The following is a 13,397-nucleotide window of genomic DNA, read 5'->3' as shown; positions in this document are numbered from 1 at the left end:
CCCATGACTAATCACCAGTTTCTAGATCATTTCAGATTTCACAGAAGTTGGAAGACGACAGAGGACAGGACCGGATTCATTTTGTAAGATTTCATCTAGAATGGTAAGTTTTCGGGGTTTTTTTTCAGTTTCGTTCGTCATTTTCTTGGACTCCAACATTATCCCACCACCAGTGTCTAATCACTATTAATTGTTTGAGTTTCAGATGGACCATCCAGGAAGACAGCGAAATTTCAAGGGAGTCGACATCATCTCCAGGTAAGAAATTTAATCTTTTTATCATGATTAAAATAAATAATCATGTTTGAATTTTACAAATTGAAATAGTAGATACCGATATGCCACCTTAGATTGCCTTCAGCCTTAATCAACATGAGGTATTTATGAAAGTGAACAGATTCAGGGAGTTTAACTGTTGAGGTAAAAAACAAAAAAGTTATTGCTAATCATATTAGGTGGTGAGACTGCATTTCTTTCAAAACATAATTTCTTCGATAATATATTTGTATACAAATTCAAAATATTAACAAGAATTACGTTTTTCAAAAATTCACTACAGGACGGTATCAAGATACTGGATTGGATCGTGTATTCTTAAAAGGATTGGATTCGTAACGGAGACTTCATCACGAGGTAAGAATTATATTTCTCTCTCTCTCTCTCTCTCTCTCTCTCTCTCTCTCTCTCTCTCTCCCCTCTCTCTCTCTCTCTCTCTCTCTCTCTCTCTCTCTTGGCTCAATTCACCGGGGAAAGAGTTGTCGGGTAAGGACATTATATTTTGATAATTATTATTGCTTAACAATTAATTTGACAATGAATGGATAAATGATAAAGATTTATATAGTACGAGAACGACGACATTTAACAGCTGTAGACTGTAAACTAGTGCTGAACAAAAATTAGATGATGAAAGAAACCACAAGGCACCAAGTGATCAAAGATATGAAATTACTTGAAACTTATGGCACATATCAATGTAATAGTATAATTTTCTGGCTGATGATCATATAGTAACTTTGTCTATAATATTTTTGAGGACTTTACTTTTAATATATGGTAATATTATTCGTTTGCGTAGTGTTGCAGATGTCAAATACAGTCGAGATACCTCGTGCTCTAGTAGATATAGAATTCTAAGTCTAATTTCTTACACTACAGATACTAGACGTCTACGCTTACAGTTAAAGCTTTATTCGTTGTAGTAAATTCATTCCGAATCCAAATCAAATAACATGGATGGATTTCAATTTCAAGGTCCGTAATATGGAACCAAATTGGTCACCCCAAATTATCTATCTGTACACGCCACGCCCATACACAATTCCATTATCCATACGCTTCACAGTGTCACAAATATAACGCTGTCACATAAAGCCTTTTCGTGTGTTTACATAACGCTCTTTTTCACAGTGTATTGAATCATTTTTTTATAGTAAAAAAATCTTGCACTAGACGACATGAAAATCGACATTCATACCAATCTGAACTGAATTCATCTGAATGAGTATATTATAGTCCACATTTATTAGACTATTAACAGATATTATTATTTCGCGGTTTTTTCAAAAGTAAATTGAATTTTAAAGCATTGAATTCGATAGCTTTTAACAGCCTCATAAGCCAAATATTTCTTTGCATGTGATTTTTACAATGAAGCACCTCAAAATACAAGGAAAGCTTTCTTGTGCTTATAGAAATAATAAAATAAAATAACGTTAAGTATTCAATTGTAAGCTTCAATTTATTAGACGAAGACAGATACTGTCTAATAAATTGAAGCTTACAATTCAATACTTACCATTATTTTTTTCTTCAAGCTTCAATCAGCTCCATTTTAATTATAGAAATAGTGTATCTGCACAATATATCAAACTTTGAAAAAAATCCCAGCCGACAATTTGACTGTTTTGAGCCTTGAAGTTGGCGAAAATTTACGATTTTGTTGAGCATCACATTATGCAGACCTGCCATACATCCTGGATTTTCTGGGTTTATCCCGGATTTAAGCCAACATCCCGGAATCCCAGAATTGAGCTGATAATCCCGGATTGTCAATGCCGATGTTTTTAAAAAAAAAAAATTGTTTAAAATTTATTAATTTTTTTGGGGTTTTTTTTGGCGAATTTTTTTATTTAATTCGATTACGGAAAAACGTTAAGGTATCGTGATCGACTTTGTACTCTTAACTGTCGTCTTTGGGTACTAACTTTCTTAAAATTTTGGATCCACTGCTCAGACTGCATCAATTCAACTTCAACTCATAGATTTATAAATAGTAAAAGATAGGTTGATCAGCGGGGTGTAATAATAATATAACACACACTGGGGATGCACACCATTAGTTCCAAGACCCTCACTCGCTTAGTTCAGGTGCGCTAGTTAATAAACTTCTCGTTTCAATATTCTCTCTCTCTCTCTCTCTCTCTCTCTCTCTCTCTCTCTCTCTCAGGCCTGTAAATCTTCCGTCTATTGTCGGATTTCCGACAGTACGATTTTGCTCTTAAGTGCTAATATTTTTTTAAAAAATAATAATAAAAATAAAATTCGTAACGTCAAAGAACAGAACCAATAAAAATGAGAAAAAAAGATTTTTATTTCGTTCCTCGAAAAAAATAGATTTTATTCCGTTTCAAATGCCGACTTAAAAAAACAAAGCAAAACAAAAAACCTTTTCATTTGTCTTATCAAAGACCAAACAAAATTTGCTGTTTATCAGTTAGCTATAATATTATCATGCCACCTACACGCTCCGCTAGACAGGTATGTATTCACTGCCTGGCTACTGTGCCACAGCCAGCGAGAGTGGGTCGCGAAGTTCGTGCAAGTCATCTTCACACACACACACACACACACACCTAGTCAGTAAATAACGCACGCACAGAAGTGTGTCGAACCGTACGGAAGGTTTCTCTCTATTTTGCTACCGACACACATGCATATCTCCGGTTCTTATTTCGCAGTCTCTATATTTCTTTGGTTCCGTCCGGATGTGAGACGGATAAAAAATAATGCGAAATAATAATTTTTTTTTCAAAATAATATTCTTCTTCGAAAGCTCTCACACCACCGCACCACCTCCTCATCTTCTTCGTCGTCGTCTTATTCTTCTTCTTCTTCTCCTTTTCTTCTCCTTCTTCTTCCTTTTTCTTCTTCTTCTATAAGAATTATTCCAAATAAACGAAAGAATCAGCGTAAACATTTAACACAAACAGGAGCAAAGATAAGCAGATACCTGTGTTAAGCACGAGATACACATCCTTCAAAAGGGTAGGAATTGTTCTCTTCCTTTCATTTTACAACTAACTCAGACCTGGGCCCTCAAATAATTGGGATTTTTTTTTGGTACCATAAAATAAGGACCCCGTTATAAATAAGGAGGGGAAAGTGACTAGTCAATTGACGTGTCATATCTGTGTTGTGTCCATATTCTCTATCTCTTTCCCTCTTTCTTTCTCTATCTCTCTCTTCCTCTCACTCTTTTTCTTTTCTTTCTCTCTCACTCACTCACTCACTCACTCACTCACTCTTTCTTTCATTCTTTCTATATCTCTGTTTCTCTCTCTCTCTTCTCTCTTTCTTTTTCCTTTCTCTTTTTCTCTATCTCTTTCCCTCTTTCTTTCTCTCTCCCCCCCCCCCCCCGTCTCTCTCTCTTTTGCTACATACTTCACACACACACACACCTAGTCAATAAATAACGCACGCATAGAAGTGTGTCTAACCGGACAGAAGGTTTCTCTCTATTTTGCTACCGACACACATGCATATCTCCGGTTCTTATTTCGCAGTCTCTATATTTCTTTGGTTCCGTCCTGATGTGAGACGGAAAAAAAATAATGTGGGAAATAATAATTTTTTTTTCAAAATAATATTCTTCTTCGAAAGCTCTCACACCACCGCACCACCTCCTCTTCTTCTTCTTCTTCTTCTTCTTCTTCTTCTTCTTCTTCTTCTTCTTCTTCTTCTTCTTCTTCTTCTTCTTCTTCTTCTTCTTCTCTTCTTCTTCTTCTTCTTCTTCTTCTTCTTCGTTGTCATCTTTCTTCTTCTTCTTCTTCTTCTTCTTCTTCTTCTTCTTCTTCTTCTTCTTCTTCTTTTCTTCTTCTTCTTCTTCTTCTTCTTCTTCTTCTTCTTCTTCTTCTTCTTCTTCTTCTTCTATAAGAATTAATCCAAATAAACAAAAGAATCACCGTAAACATTTAACACAAAACAGGAGCGAAGATACGCAGCTTCCTGTGTTAAGCACGAGATACACATCCTTCAAAAGTGTAGGAATTGTTCTCTTCCTTTCATTTTACAACTAACTCAGGCCTGGGCCCTCAAATAATTGGGATTTTTTTTAGTACCATAAAATATGGACCCCGTTATAAATAAGTAGGGGAAAGTGACTAGTCAATTGACGTGTCATATCTGTGTTGTGTCCATATTCTCTATCTCTTTCCCTCTTTCTTTCTCTATCTCTCTCTTCCTCTCACTCTTTTTCTTTTCTCTCTCTCTCTCTCTCTCTCTCTCTCTCTCTCTCTCTCTCTCTCTCTCTCTCTCTCTCTCTCTCTCTCTCTCACTCACTCTTTCTTTCATTTTTTCTATATCTCTGTTTCTCTCTCTATATTCTCTCTTTCTTTTTCCTTTCTCTTTTTCTCTATCTCTTTCCCTCTTTCTTTCTCCCCCCCCCCCCCCCCCTCTCTCTCTCTCTCTTTTGCTACATACTTCCTTTGTTTCTCTATCTCTCTTCTCTTTCTTTCTTTCTTTCTTTTTTTTTTCTCTCTCTTTCTTTCTACATTCTTTCTTTCTTTACCTCCCTGTCCTCCACTCTCTCTTTCTTCCTTTCTTTTCTACCCCCTCCCCCCTTCTCTTTCTTCTTATTCCTGTCTTTCTCTCGCTCTCTCTCTCCTCCTCTTTCCTTCTATATCTCTCTCTTCTTCCTCCCTCCCCCCCCCCCTCTCTCTCTCTCTCTCTCTCTCTCTCTCTCTCTCTCTCTCTCTCTCTCCTCACTCACTCTTTCTTTCATTTTTTTCTATATCTCTGTTTCTCTCTCTATTCTGTCTTTCTTTTTCCTTTCTCTTTTTCTCTATCTCTTTCCCTCTTTCTTTCTTCCCCCCCCTCTCTCTCTTTTGCTACATACTTCCTTTGTTTCTCTATCTCTATTCTCTTTCTTTCTTTCTTTCTTTTTTTTTCCTCTCTCTTTCTTTCTACATTCTTTCTTTCTTTACCTCCCTGTCCTCCACTCTCTCTTTCTTCCTTTCTTTTCTACCCCCTCTCCCCTTCTCTCTCTTCTTATTCCTGTCTTTCTCTCGCTCTCTCTCTCCTCCTCTTTCCTTCTATATCTCTCTCTTCTTTCCCCCCCCCCCTCTCTCTCTCTCTCTCTTGTTGTTTTTTGTTTTTTCTGGGGTTTTTTTTTTTGCATTGGCCTCCTAGTCAAGTAAACAAAAAACACTGGGAGACAAAATATATTATTCCAGAAAACAATTACAGCTACATGTATTATGTATTGAGATTCACATCATCATCTCATCTAGTCAGCTGATCCTGCGTAGGACGTTGCTTCCCGAACTTTCTTGCGAAACAGATTACGGTTTTCCGCCAGTCTACTTGCTTGAGTTGCTGTCATTCCCAGCCATTCACATATATCTTGTTCCCAGCTTCTTGTTGGTCTACCTCTTCCTCTCTTGCCGTCTACCCTTGTCTGCAGAATGTGCTTTTCTAATGATTCGTGGCGAGTCGTGTGGCCAAAATAGTTTAGTTTCAATTTCTTTACAGTTTGAAGAAGAATTGGTGATTTTATTCCGATCCTTCTCAGGACTTCTTTGTTTGTTTGTTTTTCAGTCCATGATATTCTGAGTATTTTTCTGTAGCATGCCATTTCAAAAGCTGTGATCTTTGTGCTCTCTGCTTTGCTGATAGTCCATGCTTCGCATCCATATGTTGCAGTTGGGAAAACAACACTTTTGAGGATTTTGATTTTTGTTTGAATGCACTGCCCTTTCCAGATATTATTCATCTTTTCTAGCTTTGATCTTGCCATTGCTAGTCTCCTCCTGATCTCTGGGGCCGATTTCCCGTTGTACTCAATCCTGGCTCCAAGATATTCAAAATTCTTTACTCTTTCTATTTCTTCTCCATTGATTTTTATGATGGCATCTGTTTTGCATTTGTCAGTATTCATGATTTTGGTCTTCTTTATATTCAGCTTAAGGCCTTTGGTCTCGCTATGTTCCTTTACAGATGTTATTAGATTCTCTAGTCCCCCCGGTGTTGTGGACAATAGTGCAGTGTCGCATCATCAATGACCAAAAACGAACCACTAAAGTCAAGAAAAAGAAAAAAATACTCTGAGCTGTTCAATACGAATAAAATGCACACTTATCAATGATTTTTGTGTCCAAGAGCATTTATGATTATGGTGGCTGTTCATTTCTTTTGTGAGGTTTATTAGACACTAAAGAGAATGATCTTATTTAGTTTCATCCTCTTTGATGTCTGCCCCAACAGTAAATATTTTCCTTTGGTGGAACAGTTTGGCGGCTTTCAGCAGTTGCATCTTGATATAGACAGTGGCGATGGTCTTGATCAATGTTGTTATGTGATCAGCCTCAATGCCCATTTCATTGTCAAAGAAGGGGTATTTCAGTGATGGGAAAAGGCGTGTGTGCCTTGACCGTTGTCATTGTTTGCATGTGCAGTAAGTCCATGTTTGATGGTAGACCGTCCACTGCTGTTGGACTGGGCACGATTGTCCGGAATATCTTTTCACCTGTCTGTATAATTTCTTGGACACATGTCTTGGTATTTTGAGGTCGCCGCTATTTTTTTGCTGGAAAAAATTTCCTTTGTGGCGATGCACAGCAACTACCAAAGAGAACGCTGGAACATTGACAATTTTTATTTCTCTAAATCTCGCAAAAACTAAAGAAATACAGTAAGCGACAATGACGAACAAGGGGACATTTTTCCTTATATCCCTGATTGGGTTGAAAAATCCCTGATTTTGCTCCTCAAAATCCCTGATTGGCATAATCCCATGTTGGTAGGTCTGCATTATGCTATGAATTATTGTTTGGAAAATTAGAGTACCAGACCCATATTTTTCCTATTTTATGTTGGACCAAATGTTATGTATTGAGATTCACATCATCAATGATCAAAAATGAACCACTAAAGCCAAGAAAAAATAAATATACTCTGAGCTATTTTCAAGAGCAGATAATTCCAAAAGTTGAAGGAAATTTCCATTTTCTTTCAAATAATTGTAATCTATGCTAAAGGTTGTACAGGTTTACCAAATTTGAGAGATTTAGCTTGATTAATAAAAAAGTTATAGCCGCTCCATTGTTTGGAATCCACAATCAAAGAGTTTTACAAACTGAAATCATAGATTCCAGTATTCCACCTTAGATTGCCATCAGCATTAACCAACATTAGGTATTTACAGAAGTGACAATTTTTCTCCTGATATTTCATTTTCAAGAGTTTGATTTTTTTTTTAAATTGGCAAGGTCAAAAAATTATTAGTTACTATTATCATTAGGTGCAAAACTGCATATCTTTCAAAACATAAGTTCTTTGCTCATTTATTTGTTTACAAATTCAAAACATAAACAAGAAATACATCTTTTTTATTTTTAATTCACTAAAGGACGGCATGAAGATACAGGATTGCATCGTGTATTCTTCAAAAGATTGTATTCGTAATGGAGATCCAATCTTGAGGTAGGTATTCCATTCAGTTCTCTCTCTCTTTCTCTCTCTATTTCTCTCTCTCTCTCTCTCTCTCTCTCTCTCTCTCTCTCTCTCTCTCTCTCCCCCCTTTCTCTCTATCTCTCTCTCTCAAACCTTCTGTATCTCTCTGTCTCTCTCTATCTCTTTTTCTGTCTGTCTCTCTGTTGGCTTAGTTAACTGGTGAAGGCGTTGTATGGAAAGGACGTTTTGATAATTCGATAATTATTCTTGCTAAACATAAACTAATTAAATAGATAAGGAATGATAAATGTAAAAGATTTAAATATGAGGACACAAACAGCTGTAAACTGTAAAATATTGGTGATCAATAATTAAATAGTGAAAAAAAAACTAAAGTCCCGTGATATGAAACTCATTGAATCCATTGTTTGGAAACCACTGACAAGAGTGCTTCGACTTCAAGTTCAAAGAAAATGCATAGACTAAAATATATTTCAATTGCTCAAGGTATTGAATATCAATCAAAACTCAAAGGTTACAGCAATAATGATTACTAATTTTGAGTTAAATACAAGTTGTGTGCAGGGCTTCTGACTGACAAGTTTCTAAAGATCGAGCGCAGCCAGTATTCGAACTCGGGACCTTTGGGGTACAAAACAAAAACTGTACCACTGAGCGACACTGATAAACTGAAACAGTGATAAAATATTTTCTCGTCATTGAGCTAACAACTACAAAGTAAAATTGCTTATAGTTATAGAAGTGGAATTCTTTTTTTTATTAATGTTATATAATGAAATAATCAGGAGTTTGGTTTGATGTTGATAAAAGTATAAACTGCACGATTAATAGCCTTGTGCTATGTCTTCATTTAGAAGTTAGCTTTTGAGGCTCAACTGGGGAACAGAACTTGTCACATTGTTTTAGTAGTTGACCAGTTGAGCTATCGGGATGAATGTAAAGATGATCTGAACGTTAGTCGTGAGACTGCATTTCTTTCAAAACACTACTTTTTCGATCACAACATAAACAAGAATAACGTTTTTTTATTATTTTCTCAAGGATGGACAGGATTGGATTGTGTATTCTTCATAGGACTGGAGCCTTCTCCTTGAGGTAGGAATTTCTGTTGGTCTTCTTTCTCTCTCTCTCCCCCCCCCCTCTCTCTCTCTCTCTCTCTCTCTCTCTCTCTCTCTCTCCCTCACTCTCTCTCTCTCCCTCACTCTCTTTCCCTCCTCTCTCTCTCCTCTCTCTCCCTCACTCTCTTCTCCTCCTCTCTTCACCCTCTCTCCTCTCTCTCCCTCACTCTCTCTCCCCCCCCACCCTCTTCCTCTCTTTCTCTATCTCTCTCTCTCCCTCTTTCTCTCTCTCTCTCTCTCTCTCTCTCTCTCTCTCTCTCTCTCTCCCTCTCTCTCTCTGTGTTCCTCTTAGTGGGGACCTGTGCTTGTGTCAGGATGAGACATTTAGGTGATCTCAAACTAAGTATATTGATAGTGTGCTCTACATCTACATCTGTTCCCTATTTGAACTAATCCCCTCTGTCTTTCTTTTTCTTGGGCACTTTGTAATTCTAGAAATTTTTACTATCCCACTTTCTTCCTTTTTACTGGCGCTGATATTATCTAAATGTGTGGCAAGCGCCTTAAAACCCTTAAAAACGAACATACTACAACTACTACAATCACCCCCACCATTACTACTACTACTACTACTACTACTACTACTACTACTACTACTACTACTACTACTACTACTACTACTACTACTACTACTACTACTACTACTACTACTACTACTACACTACTACTACTACTACTACTACTACTACCTACTACTACTACTACTACTACTACTACTACTACTACTACTACTACTACTACTACTACTACTACTACTACTACTACTACTATACTTCACTCTACTACTACTCTACCACAACTAATACTACTACCACTACCACCACCGACCACCACCACATCATCATCAACATCATCATCATCACTACTACTACTACAATCATCACCACCACTCATCACTGCTACTGCAAACGCCACCACGACATCATCATAATCAATACCAGCTATCATCACCACATCAACACTACTGCCACTACCACTACAACCACCATGACTAGACCTGTAAATTCTCAGTCAATTAACTGAAATCAGTCAATTTGTCAAATTCAAATATTTAAAAAAAGGAAAGAAAGAAATAAATAAATAAAAAAAGAAAGAATTCACAAATTCACAAATTAAAAATGACCGTAAAGTAATTAGGAGTGTTCCACAGCGCTACGCATAGCTCATGGGGACCGTTTATATTAACGATGTATATATTGCCAAGACTAAGCAACGCTTTTTATAAAAGGCGTGTCTGAACACTTCCCTGGGTATTTTCACACATCCTTCGTTAAATTATTTTTTCACTTTCCAAACCCGTCGTGATCCCAACTGTAGCCAATTTTAACTGAGCCACCGAGCGATAAATTTCACTGTTTCATCTAAGCCAAAATTGACCACATTTACTTGGCGAGTCTCAAAACTATGATAAAGTAAATTGCGAATGCCGGAAGTCCGTTATGTAGACACCTTCAAATCGAAAGTTAGGATAGATTGCTACAAGCACATTTCGATTGCCTCACGTTGTAAACAAACTGGTTGACCGTTTCTTCACTGATTGAGTACCTGATTATAAGGAACAATGGTAAGTAGCTTAATTAATTCCCGTGCAAATCAGGACGTCTTCTGCCATTGTTTTGCTCAAGCCCAAGCGAGCTTGCTGTTTTGTGGCGATTTACCTTCATTTCGATTCTTTGAATTTTTCCGCTACGCCTGCCGAAGTTTCTTCTTGATAATTCACTTCTACTTAATAATTCAGTGTATTGGCCTGAAGTCATATTTATTTAAGTTTTTTTTCTTCTGTCATTTACTGATTGAAAATCAAGTTTGCTCATTGCTACATTATTCTATTGTTCTCACAATGGCTGAGCTGTTCGTGGATCGCAGTTCAGACTTGTCGAGCATCGATAAAGATGTGAGGAATAAATTCAATTGGTCATGACACTAGAAGTTAAAGATGATAATGGTGATTATTTTTCTGACTATGTCAAAAAAAAATTCCAGAGGCAGGAATATGACTTTGATGAAGTCATCTTTACCTATATGAATGACATGCTTATTTAGCATTCCTTCTACATCAAATTATGACAGTCATACTTCCAGTAAGAAATAACAGCCACTATTTTAATATATTTTATTTATCACTCTGCTCTCCAATGATGCCCTTATTTAAAAAAAAAAATAATTGAATCTTCAGTTTGTCGAAGAGTTTCAGTCAATTTTTATAGAGCTCATTTACAGGTCTACATGACATCATCACCACAATTACTACTAAAACCACCATTATACATCATTACCACCGCTGCAACAACCATCACCACCACATTATCATTAATAAAACTTTGATTACAACCACCACCACCACCACCACATCATCATCACAACCGCCGTTACTACAATTACCCAGATCATCATCCTACAACTTTTACAACAACCACAACCACCACATCATCATTACTAATACCACCAGTGCAACCACCACCATATCATCACCACACCACTACCACTGCATATCACCACAACTACAACCACTACTACCACCACATTATCATCACTACCACAACCACAACCACCACATCATCATCACTAAAACCACAACCATCACATCATCAATACCAGTACGACTACAACTGTCACCGTCACATCAACACTTCTACCACTACGACTACAACCACCACTGCCACTCATCATCCTCTCTACAACCACCACCACCACCACCACATCATCATCACTACTGCTACAGCCAGCACCATCAACACCACTACCACTGCTATTACTACAACCACTGCCTCCACATCATTATCACTACTTCCAATACAACTACAGTCACAAGCACATCATCATCATACCACTACTACTACTACAACTACAACTGTAGTCAACTCCACCTCATCACTACAACAACTACTACATGCACCAACACATCATCTTCACTACAAATACAACCACTGCTACCACATCATCATCACTACAACTACTACTACTACTACTATTACTACTACCTAGTACGACTACTACTAGTACGACTACTACTACTTCTACTACCACTACTACTACTACTACTACTACTACTGCTACTACTACTACTACTACTACTGCTACTACTACTACTACTACTACTACTACTACTACTACGACAACGACAGGAGGTAAATATTTTCATCGAGGCAGTAATTGCAAATAATAGCGTGCAATATGTGTTTTGATCATCTTTTTTGTGCACCATGAATGATATCAATCAATGTCATATTGTAGGTGTTAAATAGGCCTCTCACAAAATAGTATGTATATAATACTAAGACTAGGCCTCTCACAAAAGATTATGTTTATTATACTAAGAACAGGCCTTTTATAAAATATTATGTATATACTGAGACTAGTTCTCTCACAAAATATGTATATACTAAGACTAGGCCTCTCACAAAAGATTATAATCTGTTACTTTTTGTTACAGATATTTGACGTCATCAAGCTCCAGGAATCGAGATTGGCCATATGTGGGCGGTAGGGGCGGTGGCCAGCAGGGATGGTGAGGTCATGGAGGATGATTGTGGTATTCAGCGGAGTAATGGGATGGGTTATATTGGAGGGCCCCGGGGATTGTAATGGCAGTGATCAAGATGTTGGAGGAGTTGTTGGTGGCGAGGTGATGATGGGGATGTAGATGGTGGAGCAACAATAGTGACATTGTTGGTGAAGGTGGCATTGTTGGGTGACGGGATGATGGAAATCATGATGGGAGGGTTGTGGTGATGAAGGGATGATGATGGGAAGTGATGATGATGGCAATGGTTGTGAAGGGAGGTAATGGTGGAGGAAGTGATGATGGTGGTATTGGTGGGGTTGTAGTGATTGTGATGAAGAGATTGTGTTCGTCGAGGAAGGTGGTGGTGGGTGGAAGTTGTGGGGAGGATGAGGATGCTGGAGGTAGATTCAGTGATAAAGTGAAGGTGGTGGTGTGGTTCTGGACTTGGGTTTGAGTTGATTCCAACTGGTTAGGGCCGGGTGAGTTACATTCGTGTTCTTTGTTGACAAGATGATTGTGGTTGGCATTCGCATGGATTTGAAATACAGATAAGTGTGCTTCTACCGGTGGGGGTGTATTTGTTTGTGTTTCATGTCCATACCCAAGTGCAGTAGGCGGACTGGAGGCCTACAGGAAGCCCGAATGTGTTTGGGCAGAATGTTGATTTACAATTGTCTTGAAGACGGGGATAGGGATGTGATTTGTTTGACTCTTTCTGGATGGGTCACCTTGACCCTGGGTTTGGAACTGTGCCATTTACTGGATCTTTATTGTTGAACCTGCTTCTATCATTTTCGCCAAGCCATGGCTTTCACTTATTACCACTAACCTCACATCATGGTCTCTTCTATCACAACCCCTATGACTCTACCATTACTTCCCATCATCCCTTCCAAAGCTATCACCTCCCAACACAACCATTGCCATCAGAATCGCCTCCCATCATCATCATCTTCACCACCATAGCCCTGCCGGAGTGATTTCCATCATCACGTCACCTGCCTTGCCATTTTCACCATCATTGTCACTGCTGCTGCTTCCATCTTCTACATCCCTGCCATCACTTTTATATCAACAATACT

General features: G+C 37.9%; 1 long non-coding RNA gene across 3 annotated transcripts; it reads left to right on the top strand.

Moving 5' to 3' along the window:
• Positions 1-564: 564 nt before the first annotated feature.
• LOC144963745 (uncharacterized) lies at positions 565-12,522 on the top strand. 3 transcript variants are annotated; one of them, XR_013643692.1, is made up of 4 exons: positions 565-633; positions 7,628-7,701; positions 8,734-8,787; positions 12,244-12,522. It is a non-coding gene; the product is annotated as an uncharacterized LOC144963745 (long non-coding RNA). The 3 variants fall into 3 exon arrangements; XR_013643690.1 differs by lacking the exon at positions 565-633 and adding an exon at positions 912-976; XR_013643691.1 differs by lacking the exon at positions 565-633 and adding an exon at positions 956-1,056.
• Positions 12,523-13,397: the final 875 nt, after the last annotated feature.

This window comes from Berghia stephanieae, chromosome 2, assembly GCF_034508935.2.
Source record: "Berghia stephanieae isolate SIO BIC M18660-M18661 chromosome 2, UCSD_Bste_1.3, whole genome shotgun sequence".
NCBI classification, from domain to species: Eukaryota; Metazoa; Mollusca; class Gastropoda; order Nudibranchia; family Aeolidiidae; genus Berghia; species Berghia stephanieae.
The sequence above is the reverse complement of the archived record's forward strand: the minus strand, read 5'-3'. Positions and strand labels throughout refer to the sequence as shown.